General features: G+C 44.2%; 1 protein-coding gene across 5 annotated transcripts in view; it reads left to right on the forward strand.

The window, feature by feature from the left end:
• CCND2 (cyclin D2) overlaps positions 1 to 15,413 on the forward strand; it is an 83,534-nt gene extending 68,121 nt beyond the window's left edge. Inside the window, exons 6-9 of one of the 5 annotated variants that reach the window (XM_050966348.1) lie at positions 195 to 288; positions 608 to 856; positions 10,791 to 13,510; positions 15,163 to 15,413. The gene's annotated coding sequence lies outside the window, so the exon portion shown is untranslated. Of the gene's footprint in view, positions 1 to 194; positions 289 to 607; positions 857 to 10,790 lie in introns of all 5 variants that reach the window. The other 4 variants (XM_050966338.1, XM_050966329.1, XM_050966357.1 and 1 more) reach the window with 4 other exon arrangements.
• Positions 15,414 to 15,678: the final 265 nt, after the last annotated feature.

The following is a 15,678-nucleotide window of genomic DNA, read 5'->3' on the forward strand; positions in this document are numbered from 1 at the left end:
GATAAGATTCTGATAAAGTGTAGTCTCGATTACCTTTTAAAAGGTCGTCTCTGTTCAGTGTTAAGTCATTTTTATTAATAACCTGCTGTTTTGACTAGTTTAAAGATGGTTTTAAGAAATGTGTTTTGACGGGATTAGGTATGCTGTATGGACAATAAACTCACCTTGACCTGAACTGCCTGTCCTGTTTTTAGTCATTCAGCATGAAAATCCTGTAAAAAGAGGTGCATTTCTAGAGCCCAGTACTCTTTTCATAAATTGTTCTCCACAGCAAAGCAACTTATGTAGGTAAGCTGTACATGTAAAATGCCTCCCCATATTCAACCGAGTGTCCTGATAAAATAGACGTACTTTAAAAGTTAGCTTGTTGATTAAGATTTACAGCCACATTCTGGTATGTTTCTTTCATGGAAAGCTCCTGTAGTATTTGGTAGAGGTAAAAACAGTTAAAAAAAAGTGGGTTTTAAGAGTTCTTTGGGGTCTACAGAAATGTGTCTAAAAATGTATGTAATTTATTGGAGAAAGAAATCCTTTCTGTATGTTTTCCAAACCAGCCTATAGAATTCTATCTATAGCAGTTTATTTAATTCTCTATTCATTTCTATAGGATGTTTTTAAAAAACCAAAAAACCTACAGAAAAATTAAGTTTTATTGGACTTTGCCATAAGTGTTGTGCAAAACTTGGAAGAAAAAAAAGACTTTGTGTTGGACAAAGACATGGAGAGTTTGAGGAGAAATGGGCTTCCATGCAACAAATCTATTTCAGACTTCGGGCAGGAGAAGCGATCACAACCTTCTGAGGTTCCACCACCTCCTTCACACATGTACAGGGTTTTAAGCTCATGGATACATACTGTAAGCTGACCATTCCTTCCCATTCACTTGCGTGGCGTGACCGCAGTGCCCCTTCTCCCCCACTCCACAGTGCCGTATAAAGAGACACTGCAAAGACTTCATGATCTCTGTGTGGCCTTTACAATGCCTGTTCAGTAAAAACAGCAGGCCAAATCATCTGCTGGCATACCTTCATTGACTTCACTAGAGTTACACCTACTAATAGCAGGAGTGAATTCCGCTCAGCATTTCAGGTCTTGTGTGCCCATGAGGAGGACCAAGATTCACTACTAAATGAGGAACCACTTGTGATGGGATCCCTGGGGTACAGCCTGGAACTGTGGGCCCCCTTAACTCTCCAACTTGGGCTATATCACACAGTGCTTTGCCAGTGACAAGCAGCAAACCCTTCCAGGTGCTGTTATCACTCAGCCACCAGCATTCAGAGGCATGCCCAGCTAAATTGAATGAATGCTCTCCAAGCCACTCATGAACTATACACAGGGAAACAAATCTCCCAAGCTCCCAGTCTCGCACCCCAGAAATATACCATCTTACATTGCTCAAGATGTTCCTTGAACAATGCAAGCTCATTAATTAGCTTGCGACTTTGTCTAAGGAAAGTTGACATGCACCAGCCTTTGTAATCTGAGCAGATTCCCCAAGCACTTTAGACAAACTCACTGGTAAAGATAAAACATTAAATTAATTTTATTAACTACAGAAAGATAGATTTTAAGTGATTATAAGTGGTAGGCAGATCAGAGGTAGTTACCTTAGGAAAATAAAAAGTAAACACGCATTCTAAATCCTAACCTTTTAGACTAAGCAAGAGTTGAATCAAACAGCTTTTTTCACCCCACTGGATGTTGCAGGTAGGTTACAGTTCTTAATACACAGGCAGAATTTCCTTCTCAGCCTGGGACCCGTCTCAGTTCAAAGACTTTGTCTTCCCAGTGTTCTTGTTGCCTTCAGCATAGGTGTGGGAGGAGAAAGATAATCTCATGATGTCACTGCACCTTATTTTATACTCTCAATCCATGTCCCTGGAAAGATTCATGTCCTGGTGGGCCTTGCTGAGTCACAGAGTGGAGCAATCCTCATTGTGTAGTGCACAACTGTCGCTTAGGCCTTGTCTACACTACAAAGATTTGTCTGCAAAAGTTATGCCACTTTAATTAAAGCACTTTAATTAAAACCGCTCTTGCATGTCTACACTATGCTCCTCATGTCGGTGGAGTGCATCCACACTAGCAGCTCTTGCATCAACACAGAGCAGTGCACTGTGGGTAACTATTCCACAATGCAAATAGCTTCAGGGTGCTTTGGGAAGGGTTTGCAATGCCTCATGGGGAATGTATAGTGTCACATGATGCAAGTTTCTCGAGAGTGGGAGGGGGGGATGGGACACCAGGCTGACCGACCTATCCTGAGACATCAGCCCCTGGCTCTGCTCTGCACAGCAGAGGCATCTGCAGAGGCGTCTTTTACTGACAAAACTTTTTAGTATAGAGAAGGCCTTACTAAATTGTAGATCTCTTGTTTACAATTTCCCTGCTGGTCATGGATTTTTTAACATCTGCCTGGGTGTGAGTCACCTCCTTTGTTGTCACCAGAGAACTAGTAGTGGGGGACTTCCAAATTCACAACATATTTCCACAACCATATAGCAACATCTCATAATTTCATATTACACAAATGATATACACATTTTGACAGGACAATGAGTTTCAGCAGATCATGACCTTTCATATGGTATCTTACGTGGCATGCTTTGTTAGAAATATCACAACTATATACGAATGATGAATATGGGGGTTACAGGGTGCTTCTTTGAGGTACAGTGTGGGAGAAAAGAAAAACATGGGCCTGATCATACCCCACCTATAGGGAGCTGTTAAGTCCATAGTCTTCTCCCTTACCTCCCACGTCCCCAGTGAGTTTCCTCTGCATTCTTCCACTCCGTGTGGAAATACCAATGCAGAGAAAAAGTGAAGTGTGGCTCATAAACAGTGTGGATACTCAAAGATCTATCTATATCTGTGATCCCACTCCTTCGCAGAATTGCCCTACCGGATTTAACACTTCCAGGGGCTTCCTTGGCTGTGTCTGCTCCAAGGACCTCACTTAAAGGACTGCATGGAGGAGGACTGCAGAAGTGTGACAGAGCCTCTGGCTGTATCACATTTCTAGGGGCGTCTGCTGGGCATGGAAGGATTGGGGAAGAAAGGACATGCATTCACTTGCCTTGCTCCCTAATCCTCCAACTCTTCTCTTGCTTGTTCCATTCCTTTCTTGGAGTGCCCACTGCCTTCCTCAATCCACAGTATGGATACTGAGGGGAAGGGATAATCAGAGGCAGCTGAACCACCACTTCCATGCTGGAAGTGGGAGGTCCACACAGATCAGAGACAATCTGGTCCTTACAGTTGTGAAGAAAACCTTCCAAGAATGAGCCAATTTTAAGCTGATGTATTGATATCTTAGAAACAATAGCTCTGAGACAAGTGTGAATTCCCCCATTATTCTTGGTAGGATGTTAAACCTACAGCATAACAATGACAGATAAAGCCCTTCTTTATATTTATTCGTATTATAATAGTGCCTAGAGGTGCCAACCAAAATCAGGACCTCACTGTGTTGGACATTGTAGAGCTCCCTAGTTGAATGCACCAATTGTGCAAAGATTTACGCACAGGCTTAACTTTACATATGTGAGTAATCGCACTCTGTCAGTGGGACTTCTCACATGTAAAGCACTTATGTAAATCACTGTGGGATTGGAGCCTAAACAGACAACACAGACAGAAGGGGGAAAAGGAAGTATTTTTAGTTCCTCTGCTGTTAAATGGGGATGAGACATGGAGAGATTTAGGCCCTGATCATGGTGTTGGGTCTAAACTTTTGGTGAACTTTGGGGAGCCAAAACACACCCAGACTGACTGTCTCTGCATAATCCTTCCTGAGCCCTTTTGAACAAAGCACTGACCTGCAAACTACTCATGACACCCCCTTTCCCTAGTAGCCATTAGCCTTTATCTCTATGCATTTACTTGTTAACTTGCTTTTCCTGTAAAATCTTGATTAATTATGCATGACCATTATCTTTTGTTAATCACTTTGTTTACTTCTGTGTATAAATATTGATGCTCACCCCTAATAAAGGGGCCACACTTAATCTAAAGCTTTTTAGAGCTAAGGATAGTGTGAGCCCGTTGATCAACGCATTGGTGTCTGGTCTCTGACAGAATTGTGTGCCCCATACCAACTCCGCACGAACTCGGGTGCTGGAGAGGTGAGTGAGGACTTGCTTTATTACCTAACAATTTGGGGGCTCGTCCGGGATTCCTTCTGGTGCGGTACCTCTGTCCAGTGGTCAGACCACTCATATATGAATTGGCAAGGCGCCACAGGAGATTTCTCCCAGCCAATTCAATATTGAGGGGTCGTGTATTGGACAGCAGGGTAAACGCCAGTTGGAGGGCTCCTGTCAGACACCATGGGTCAAGGGACTAGCGTGCCTCTTGAGAGTCCGTTGGGGATTGTAAATAAGTTATGGAACGAAGGAAAACTCCCAGTACAGACAGGAATGTCTAGGAAGAAGTTGTACACACTATGTGTAAGGAATTGGACTGGGTATACCGCGGTATTGGCCGACCCGAAGATGAGGTGGCCTTCGTATGGCTCTTTCGAACAGGCTGCCTTAAGAGGAGTAAAGAGCCAGATCGAAAAAGACCATCCGGGACAGTTATGTTACTGGTTTTGTTGGGACACAGCAGCAGAGCTGTGGAAATCTTTAAAAATTATGGCAGTCAGGTACTCTCCCGAGAGTGAACCCCCTCCAGGTTATTTCAATGAAGGGTGTAAACCACGGCGTGTTTTGACTCGTCAGCTGGTCCCCTCTGCACCTGCCCCTATTCCTCCGCAGGGGGACTCTCTCCATGTAGCAGAGGGGAATCTGCAGAATCCCAGATTGGAATTTCTGCAGAAGGATGAGGAGGAAATGGAGGGGCAAACCTCGGGAGGAGTAGTTACTAGGCTAATGTCCAAACAGATACAGCAGGGTGCATGCCCCCCCCCCCCCGAGGATAGCCCAGAGGATGTCCCCGTCAAATCTCTTGCGAGTAATAAAAGTATAGTTAGAGAGATGCCTTTACAGCTGCACCACCAGCTCAGCCCATTCCCCAGGCCTGGATCAACTACGGGAAACAGCAGCAGCCGCAGCAAACTCAGCCTCCTCAATGACGGTACCCCGGGGCGAAGACAAACAATGTGATGGTCTTATTTCCTTAATGTCTTTAGCCGGCTCCTTTCTCACTTTCTCCCCTCCCAGCAAAGAGCCTCGTTTAACCCTTTCAGTCCAGGGACTGCCTGTCTCTTTCCTCATTGATACTGGGGCTACTTTCTCTCTTTTAAATCATGCCCCCTCTCCCTGGCTATCCTCTGAGGTTAAAATTGCGACTGGGGTGGAGGGCAACCCACAGTCTCTGGGACTCACTTTGCCTTTGAATGATTATTTATGCTGATAAATGTTTTCCTCACCGTTTTCTTTTTTCCCCAGCTTGTCCGATCCCTTTGATGGGCCGGGATTTACTCTGTAAGCTTGAGGCTACTTTAACCTGCACTCCTGAAGGGGTAGGATTATTGATGACAGTGTTAGGAGATTCGGCCCCTACTCAGGGTAATTGGGAAACACCCCCCTCTCTCTCCCCTGACCTCACTGACTTGCCTTCAACCCTCTGGGGAATTTCTGACACTGATGTTGGCCTGCTCCTTTCGGCAGAGCCCGTAAGGATTCAGGTGAAGCCTTCCTTAACCCCCCCGTCAGTCCCTCAATACCCCCTGTCGCTGGAAGCCCGGGAGGGCATCCGCCCCATTATCGAGGGATTCATTGCACAAAAGCTAGTCCGCCCTCAGTGCACTCCCTGTAACACCCCTATACTGCCTGTCAAAAAGCCTCCTAAAAAGGACGGAGACCCTGTTCGTTGGCGCTTTGTACAGGATCTACAAGTTGTTAATCAGTATGTGGTCCCTCTTCATGCAGTAGTTCCTGACCCAGCTACTATCATCAGCCAAATCCCCTGGGATGCTGAGTGGTTCACTGTTATTGACTTAAAATCAGCTTTTTTCAGCATTCCTGTGCACCCAGACTCTCAGTATCTCTTTGGTTTCACCTGGGAGGGACAAAGTTATGTCTGGCAACGACTTCCTCAAGGCTACAGAGACAGCCCCACGATTTTCAGCCAGTGCCTCCGCCACGACTTGGAAGGTTTCACCAGTCCGCAGGGATCCACATTGGTCCTATACGTAGATGACATCCTATTAGGTAATCGCGAAGAAGCTGCCCTCCGCATCGATGGTAAGGCACTTTTATTATACCTACACACCAGAGGCCACAAGGTAGACCCTAAAAAGATTCAGTGGGTCTCACAAAAGGTCCGATATCTGGGCTTCCTGTTAACCCCAGAGGGAAGACAGATGGACCCAGCCCGCATAAAGACTATTCAAAACTGCCCTCTACCGAACACCAAGAAACAACTTCGAGGTTTCTTAGGATTAATTGGCTTCTGTTGCCCCTGGTTGCCGTCCTGCGGGGAGTTAAGCAAACCGCTCCACCGACTCACTGCTAACCTTGCTCCTGACCCTTTGCAGTGGTCCCCGGACACTATTCAAGCCTTTCAGTTACTCAAGGACAGTGTGGCCTCCTCCATGTCTCTCCGCCCCCCCAATTACAGCAAACCCTTTCACCTTTTTGTCCACGAGGGGCGGAATTGCTAGTGGTGTCCTTACCCAGCTGAGCGGGCCCCACCATTTCCCGCTTGCTTTTTACTCTCAGCAAATCGACCCTGTCGCTCAGGGAACCCCATCCTGCACCCGGACTCTGGCAGCAGCTGCCCTGCTGATCACAAAGGCAAAGAGCCTAACCCTGGGTCATTTTACCACGGTTTGGACCTCTCATGCCTTGTCAGCCCTTCTGCGTAGGGGCACAACCCAAGTCTTTTCGGCCCATCATCAGCAACAGCTAGAGGCCGAACTCTTAGAAGACACTAACCTAATTTTTGAAAGGTGTGGACCCCTTAATCCAGCTACCTTGCTTCCTGACCTGCCAGTCCTCCAGAATCAGCACGACTGTGTGGAAGTAGTTTACAGCATCTTACAGATAAGAGACAACCTGTTTGACGTGCCACTGGACAACCCCGATTGCATCCTCTTCTCGGACGGAAGCTCCTTCTATGTTGATGGCAAGCGTTTCACTGGTTATGCTGTCACCTCTGAATGGGACATTCAAGAGGCCGCCTCACTGCCAGGCAACTGGGGAGCCCAAGCCGCTGAACTCTATGCCCTGGCCCGAGCTTGCCAGTTGGCCGCTGGTAAGACCGTTACCATTTTTACTGATAGCAAATATGCTTTTGGAGTTGTGCATTGTCATATCCACCTCTGGAAGTTTCGAGGTTTCCAGACAGCTGCCGGTAAACCCATTCAGCACCTCCCCCTCATCCACAAGCTTTTGGACGCCCTCCAAAAACCCTCTGTCCTGGCTGTAGTTCACTGCCGGGCCCATACTAAAGATAGTAGCCCCGTTACCCGTGGGAATGCCCTGGCTGACGCCTCCGCTAAGAAGGCTGCCACCTTACCTTTAGCCATGCCCACATTGGCTATTGCAGCCTCCTCCTTTACTCCACCGCACCCCGTACCAGTATCCGCTGCTGAACTACAATCGTGGGAGAGCCTCGGGGCCACTCTGGTCAAAGGGACCTGGCTTATGCCAGATGGCCGAGCCTGCCTCCCTCGCTCCACATACCCCGTGGCAGTTCGCTGGCACCATGATAAAGGGGGTCACTACGGCACGCACGCCCTCGTGAACACCATCGCTCGCTTTTGGTATGCTCCAGGCATTCAACCCTATTGCCTATCAATAGTGAAAGCATGCAGCACATGTCAGCGTAATGGACCTGCTCCACCTCTTAACAAAATTAAGGGTGGAAAACCTCCGCCTGCTGCTCCATTTCAACATCTTCAAATTGACTTTGCAGATATGCCAAAGGCTTTTGGGAAAAAGCACCTCCTTGTTTTGGTTTGCCCTCTGACTTCCTGGGTCGAAGCTTTTCCTACTGCTAATTGTACTGCTGCCACAGTGGCGAAGATTCTCCTTAGAGACATTGTACCCCGTTTTGGCATCCCTCTTGTGCTCGACTCAGATCGCGGACCTCACTTTACTGGTCATGTCCTTGGCCGTTTAGAACAAGGACTGGGCATTTCACACTCCTTTCATACACCCTACCACCCCCAGTCTAGCGGGAAAGTTAAGCGTATAAATAGGGAACTTAAGTTTACATTGGCTAAATACTGTCAGGAAACAGGATTAAAGTGGCCTCAGGTACTTCCCTTGGTCCTGTTTCACCTTCGTACTCGCCCAACCCGCGCATTGGGATTATCCCCCTTTGAACTGCTCTATGGACAACCCCCTTTCAAAGGCGGGGCGCTACCACGTGCTGATGTTTCACTATTGGGAGGGGATCATTTAACCGCGTGTCAGTTTCTCTCCCTACAGGCTTGCCTCCGTACCCTTTGGAAAGCCTCGCAGTTTTCCCAGACCGTGCCGCTGGAGGAACAGATCCACCCGTTCCAACCAGGGGACTTCGTCTGGGCCAAACAGTTCGTTCGTGACGACACCCTCCAGCCAAGGTTTACTGGACCCCACCAGGTTCTTTTAACAACCCAGACTGCAGTGTTCCTGGAAGGACGCAAATCTTGGATCCACCACTCCCATGTCAAGCCAGCCGTAGTGGACCACAGTGACGGACCAGCAGCTCTTGTCACCACTGAGGACACTGCCTTCGACCAGTGGACCAGCTTACCTCTCTCAGACATTAGACTTAAATTGACTCGAAAAAAATGAGAGGACCCTTTATTCTCACAACTGTATGTTTTTTTATGCTTTTTTAGTTTATTTTCTGCTTATGAAGAATGCTGTGTTTTTGTAAATGACACCTACTCTGACACTTTTCAACGTACCAAACACCTAAGGGAAATGGCTAAAAACTACTCCTCTGGCCAGCCACCTTATGATTGGTGGGGAGCCTTATGAAATTGGCTGCCCGGATTTGGGTGGGTTAAAAAAACTCTTGGTGGGTGTTGTTGGGGCCATAGTAGTCCTTATAATACTGTGTTGCTGTATTCAGTGTGTCCCCTCCCTCATAAACTCATGTAAGTCAGTTTATTCTTTTCCCACTTCAGCTAAAAGCCTTACTCTCTTCGAATTGGGCGGCCCTTGAGATCTTGAAATAGGGTGTAGCTTTTTGATTAATAGTTATCTCAAAGCTACAAATGGAGGAATGTTGGGTCTAAACTTTTGGTGAACTTTGGGGAGCCAAAACACACCCAGACTGACTGTCTCTGCATAATCCTTCCTGAGCCCTTTTGAACAAAGCACTGACCTGCAAACTACTCATGACACCCCCTTTCCCTAGTAGCCATTAGCCTTTATCTCTATGCATTTACTTGTTAACTTGCTTTTCCTGTAAAATCTTGATTAATTATGCATGACCATTATCTTTTGTTAATCACTTTGTTTACTTCTGTGTATAAATATTGATGCTCACCCCTAATAAAGGGGCCACACTTAATCTAAAGCTTTTTAGAGCTAAGGATAGTGTGAGCCCGTTGATCAACGCATTGGTGTCTGGTCTCTGACAGAATTGTGTGCCCCATACCAACTCCGCACGAACTCGGGTGCTGGAGAGGTGAGTGAGGACTTGCTTTATTACCTAACAATGGAGAGGCAATTCTGCACCCATGTGAAGTCACCTGCAGGACTGCTCCTTAAATTATTAACTGGAGCACATTGGTACTACAGCTGTACAAGGTTATACCAGTTTGCTCTGCTCTGTTTCACAAATCAAAGCAGGCCACCTGGCATCAAGGAAGTGGGGAAATAGGCTATGCTCCAATTCCCTAGCCCCAGAATACAGAAGCTACTGAACCAATTGCCCTAGTTAAGAGAAACTAACTCAAGGATTTGGGTGTCCCTTGAGACCTAGAGAAGCCTGGATGTATTGTATTTATCTTATATTGCCATAATATGTTTCTAAAAATGATTTCCTCGCTTTTCTTTACATCATATTGAGTTTATGGAGGGACAGATGAGGGTTCTTCAAATATAGCTCACATTTTAGCTGTATGTAGCTCAAGACACTCAGAATCAGAAATGTAGGACTGGAAGGGACCACAGTAGGACATCTAGTTCAGACTCCTGCACTCAAATAGGACTAAATATTATCTAGACCATCCCTGACAGATGTTTGTCTAACATGTTCTTTAAAACCTTAAACAACAGAAATTCCAACAGAAATCCTCCCTACGTAATTTGTTCTAGTGCTCACCTACCCTCACAAATAGGAAATTTTTTGTAATGTTTAACCTAAATTTCCCTTTCTTCAATTTAAGCCCATTATCACCCTCCTTTTTATAACAATCTTGTACTTACTTGAAGACTGTAATCATGTCCCCCTCAGTCTTCTCTTTTATAGACTAAAAAAACTGAATGTTTTCAATCTTTCCTCGTAGGTCACGTTTTCTAGACCTATACTCATTTTTGTTGTTCTCCTGTAGACCATCTCCAATTTGTCCACATCTTTCCTAAACTGTGGTGCCCAGAAATGGGCACAATACTCCACTTGAGGTCTTATCAGTGCTGAGTAGAGTGGAAGAATTACTTCTTGTGTCTAGTGTACAACACTCCTGATATACAATCCAGAATGATGTTTGCTTTTTTTTGCAAGTGTTATATTGTTGACTCATATTTAGTTTGTGATCCACTGTAACCCCTAGATCCTTTTCTACAGTACTTCTTCCTTGGCAGTCATTTCCCATTTTGTATTTGTGCAATTGGTTATTCCTTCCTAAGTTTAGTACTTTGCATTTGTCTTGTTGAATTTCATGCTTTTTATTTCAGATTGTTTCTCCAGTTTGTCAAGATCATTTGAATTCTCATTCTGTCCTTGAAAGCACAGCAACCCCTCCCATCTTGGTGTCGTCTGCAAACTTTATAAGTGTACTCTCTATGTCATTATCCAAATCATTTATGAAGATATTGAGTAGAATTGGACCCAGGACAGATCCCTGTGGGACCCTACTCCATATGCCCTTCCATCTTGACTGAAGCATTGATAACTATTCTCTGAGTATGGTTTTCCAATTAGTTGGATCCACTTTACAATGTGTTGGTTTAGGCTACATGTCCATAGTTTGCTTAATTAAGGCATGATATAGCCCATCTCCTGCTCCCCCGATCCACAAGCTTGTTACCCTATCAAAGGATATTAGGTTGGTTCTTGACAAATCCATGTTAACTGTTACTTATAACCTTATTTTCTTCCAGGTGTTTACAGACTTGACTGATTATTTGCTTCATTCTTTCCAGGTACCAAAGTTAAGCTGACTGGTCTATAATTCCTTGAGTTGTCCTTATTCCCCTTTTTCTAGCTAGCTACTATATTTGCCCTTTTCCAGTCTTCTGGGATCTCCTGTCCTCCACAAGTTCTCAAAGATAATAGCTAAGAGCTCAGAGATCTCTTCAGCAAGTTCCTTATGTATTCGAGGATTTATTTTGTTAGGCCCTGCCGACTTGAACACATCTAACTTGTCTAAGGCCTTGTCTACACTGCCACTTTACAGCACTGAAACTTTCTCGCTCAGGGCTGTGAAAGTGTGATGTTTCAGTGCTCTAAAGTGACAGTGTAGATAATGCACCAGTGCTGGGAGCCGCAATCCCAGCACTGGTAGCTACTCCCCTCGTGGGGGTGGCTTTTTTACAGTGCTAGGAGACCTCACTTTCTCCATCTTCTGTAATAAAAAGTGGTCTCCAATGGATTCCAAGAACTTGCTGGATAATCTGTGCCCTGCTGTATTATTTTCCTAATGGATGTCTGGGTAATTGAAGTGCCCTATCACCACCAAGTCCTGTGCTTTGGATGATTTTGTTATTTAAAAGAAGTTTCATCCACCTTTCTGGTTAGGTGGTCGATAGTAGAACTGTACCATGACATCACCCTTGTTTTTTAACCCTTTTATCCTTACCCAGAAAACGACGAAGAGTCCTGTGGCACCTTATAGACTAACAGATGTATTGGAGCATGAGCGTTCGTGGGTGAATACCCACTTTGTCAGACGCATGCAGACTAACACAGCTACCCCTCTGATCCTTATCCAGAGACTTTCAACTGGTCTGCCTCCCACTTCTATCTTGACATCAGGGCAAGTGTATACATCTTGATATGCTAGAAAACGCTGCATCCTTTCCCCTCTGCCTGTTCTTCCTTAAGAACCTGTATCCTTCTATACCAGCACTCCAGTCATGTGAATTATCCTACCAAGTCTCTGTGATGCCAGTTATACCATAATTGTGATTATTCATTAGTATATCCAGTTCTTCCTGTTTGTTCCCCAGACTGCTGGCATTAGTATACAAACATCTAAGATGTTCATTAAATGTCCATATTCCCTCTTGTCTCTTTTTGTCCATGATGCGATTGCCTATCTTCCCCCCTGATTCTGATCCTTCATCCAGATCTCCATGTTCTGAACTTATCCGTGGGCTTTTGTCTCCTTCCCCATCCAGCCTATTTTAAAACCCACCTCACCAGGTTAGCCAGTCTCTATCTGAAGATATTCTTTCCCTTCTTTCAGAAGTAGACCCCATCTCTGTTCAGCAGGCCTTCTCAGAACAGCATCCCATAGTTGATGGTATTTTTCTAAACAGAATAGAATTGTAATTCATATTGGTTAGTTTTAACACTGGTGACTTTTTACAGGAAACAGAAAAAAATAACCCTCCAGTGTCATACTGATGATAGACTGACGTTGAAGAAACCTAAATTTTCATGGGCTAAAACCCACTTCATCAGATTTTAGCCCACAAAAGCATATGCCCAAATACATTTATTAGTCTATAAGGTGCCACAAGGACTCCTCATTGTTTTTGCTGATACAGACTAACAGAGCTACCACTGTGAAACCTGAAGTTGAAAAGATTCTGTGCATATTTCATTGTAAGCCACTAGGTGGTAGTAGTAGACTCAGTCACAGCTACTACCTAATTCAGATTGTGAGGAAGAGAAAAGAGAAAAAACCTAAATCCGCTGTAGTAGTAAATATTGTAATTATAATGTGTGGAAAAGTGACACACCAAGTTGTGACGCTTTGGGGTTTAACCTAGACCAGCAAGGGGTTGTGTCACTCCCTGCCCTGCAACTCTGGATGCCTTCAATGTTGTGCTGCTCTGGCTCACAGCCTGGACACCAACAGCCAGCCTTACAAGCATGCAGGTATCATCACCCTGACTTCCACTGCCCAGTTACTTTTTACAGAGGGACTCCAACATACTCCCAGTCCTGAATTTCCCCAGAAATTTCTGCCAGTGTGACAATCTGCGCGGGTTCCCAGAACTGTGAATTACTTTGTTCTTCCTTGCAACCTCAGCAAGCAATTGTTTTTGCTACTGCTAAACTGTGTGACAACTCACTGACACACCAGCTTGTCTGCTTTGCCAGCCAACTCTTCAGGGCTCTACAAGTCCAAACCTTGCTTTGCAGGTAACAAATAGTGAACCCAAACTCACAAGTTCCCAAGAGGCACCCCTGCAGTGCCCAGCCCTCTCCACGAGCACTCGCAGAAGTTAGTAATTTCATTGCTCCTGTAATTTCATTGCAAATTGACGAACTCTTATTTCAATCACAGCATTGAATTAGTTTGTAGTAAAAGTAAAACAAGTTTATTAAACAAAAAGTCATAGTTTTAAGTGATTAGAGGCACAGGGAATAAAGTCAGAAAGGGTTACAAGCAAAAAAAAAGTAAAAATACACTTCTAAAACTAAAGCCTAATTTTAGCAAGCTACAATCTCGACTAGGCAGGTTTCTCACCTATATTCAGTTCCAAGAGATTTCTACCCCCTTAGTTGAAGAACCATTCTGTGATTTAAAGCGCTCTGATCCCTTGAATCCCTCAAATGATAGACAACTATGGGGTTCTCTTCCATTCTTTTTATAGTCCAGCAAACCTCTAAAATGTATTCCTTGACAAGTACGCCCAGACAAAGCATCTCTCTCCTGCTGGAGTGGAGACCCCATGATGTTTTCTCCACTGCTGATTAGTTTGATATCTTTGTTTATCTTATATGTAAATTTACTTTCATTGTCTCCGTCTAATGACCAGGCTAGTCAGACAAGCAAATACACATTCCTTTATCTAGGGCAGACTGGGCTTATGCTTTGCTTACCAAACACATTTTAAGAACATAATTCAAGCAAATACTTATAACTCTTTGTATACATCCTGTACATAAAATCTCACAAGAATATTACTGATCAGTGAGTAGTTAGTTTTCCAATAGTCCAGGCCAGCTTTTGGGTGTATCATGATAACAGTGTTAGGTGTAGTGATTTTGTCAGGCCCTACAAGAGTTGCTGACACAGGGTAGCAAACTACCAATGGGTTTCTGTGTCACGCAAGCTAATAAGGAAAGTTGTTGAGTTTTTTTAACATAAGATACTAAATCAAACTAATTAAAAAATTAGGAGGTGTCCCTTGTTCACTTAGAATATTTTTTCAAGCTCTTAATATGTAGATGGCCTTTGTTCCCACACTTTCATAAAATCCTTGGGGAAATACTGCCCTTTGCTTCTAAGCATAAACCGTTCCCAGCTGAATAAAGAATAAGAAAAAAGAATAATTTTCATTACTAAATGAATCACAGACATTATAAAAGACTTACAAAATCTCATGATCCAGCCATTAAGGAAAATGAAGGACTGTTCCCTATCATAGTTTCCAATGCTCTGTCCAGTTACCAGTGGTTTTAAATAGCAATGGGGTTTCAACTACCTTCCTACATGTCTAATCGATTTCACATTTACAAAATGTTTCAGATATTTGTCTTAAATATCATTTTCTCAGTTGCATCCCATTATTCCTAACTAAAGCTCCATGGATTACCATAAACAATTTCCCCCCCTTCTTTGTTTTATACACCCTTCAGATACATATCAGCTGTTATCATATTCTACCCCATAGTTATCATTTGGCTAAAATCCCATATTTAGTTTACTCAGAAGTCAATTATTCCAGCCTCTTCATAATTTTTGTTGGCAGAGCTTTCTCTTTGCTGAGTGAACGTTTTATGCTCTAGGAATTATTTTGGGGAAGTCCTATAGTCTGTGCAATACAGGTCAAACTAGATGATCACAGTGTTCCCTTTTGGCCTTAGAATCTGTGAATCAATACATGCAATCAGCATTTATTTTGTCTCTTTGTGTTGGTTTTTTTGCAGTTCATTAATAAAAGGTGATGCCCTGACAATATTGGAGAAAAAATCCCTCTGTTTATCCACAGAACAGGTTCAGCATAAGCAACAACAGTGCAAGCTTCAATATACGCTGTCCTCCCACCTATGTGCCTCAACTGGGACCCAAAGAGACAACCTCTTGGCAAGAAAATAGAGTTTGCGGTTTATTTAGCTCTTGTCCTTGGCTGCTAGTTTGTTTGTCATCTTTACTACAAATAAATGACCTGGCCCTGCAAGCTTCAGTGTATGGAGCATCAATTGACATGCATGGGAACTGTGCAAATAGAGGTATGCACCCTTTGTTACATCTAATGGATTTTGCCTTCTAAGCCCCACTCCTCCTGTTTCACAAAAATGATAATAGTTATTGAGCAAAGGTGGCCCAAAGAGTTCTACAAATTGGCCAGTAACCTACCTCACCTTCAGTACAGAGAAGACAGCCCCCAAAGGCAATGGATGCTGAAACATAATATCCCATCTAGATCCAAGCAGCCAAGCTGC

The sequence above is a fragment of the Gopherus flavomarginatus genome, chromosome 1, assembly GCF_025201925.1.
Source record: "Gopherus flavomarginatus isolate rGopFla2 chromosome 1, rGopFla2.mat.asm, whole genome shotgun sequence".
Classification (NCBI taxonomy): Eukaryota; Metazoa; Chordata; order Testudines; family Testudinidae; genus Gopherus; species Gopherus flavomarginatus.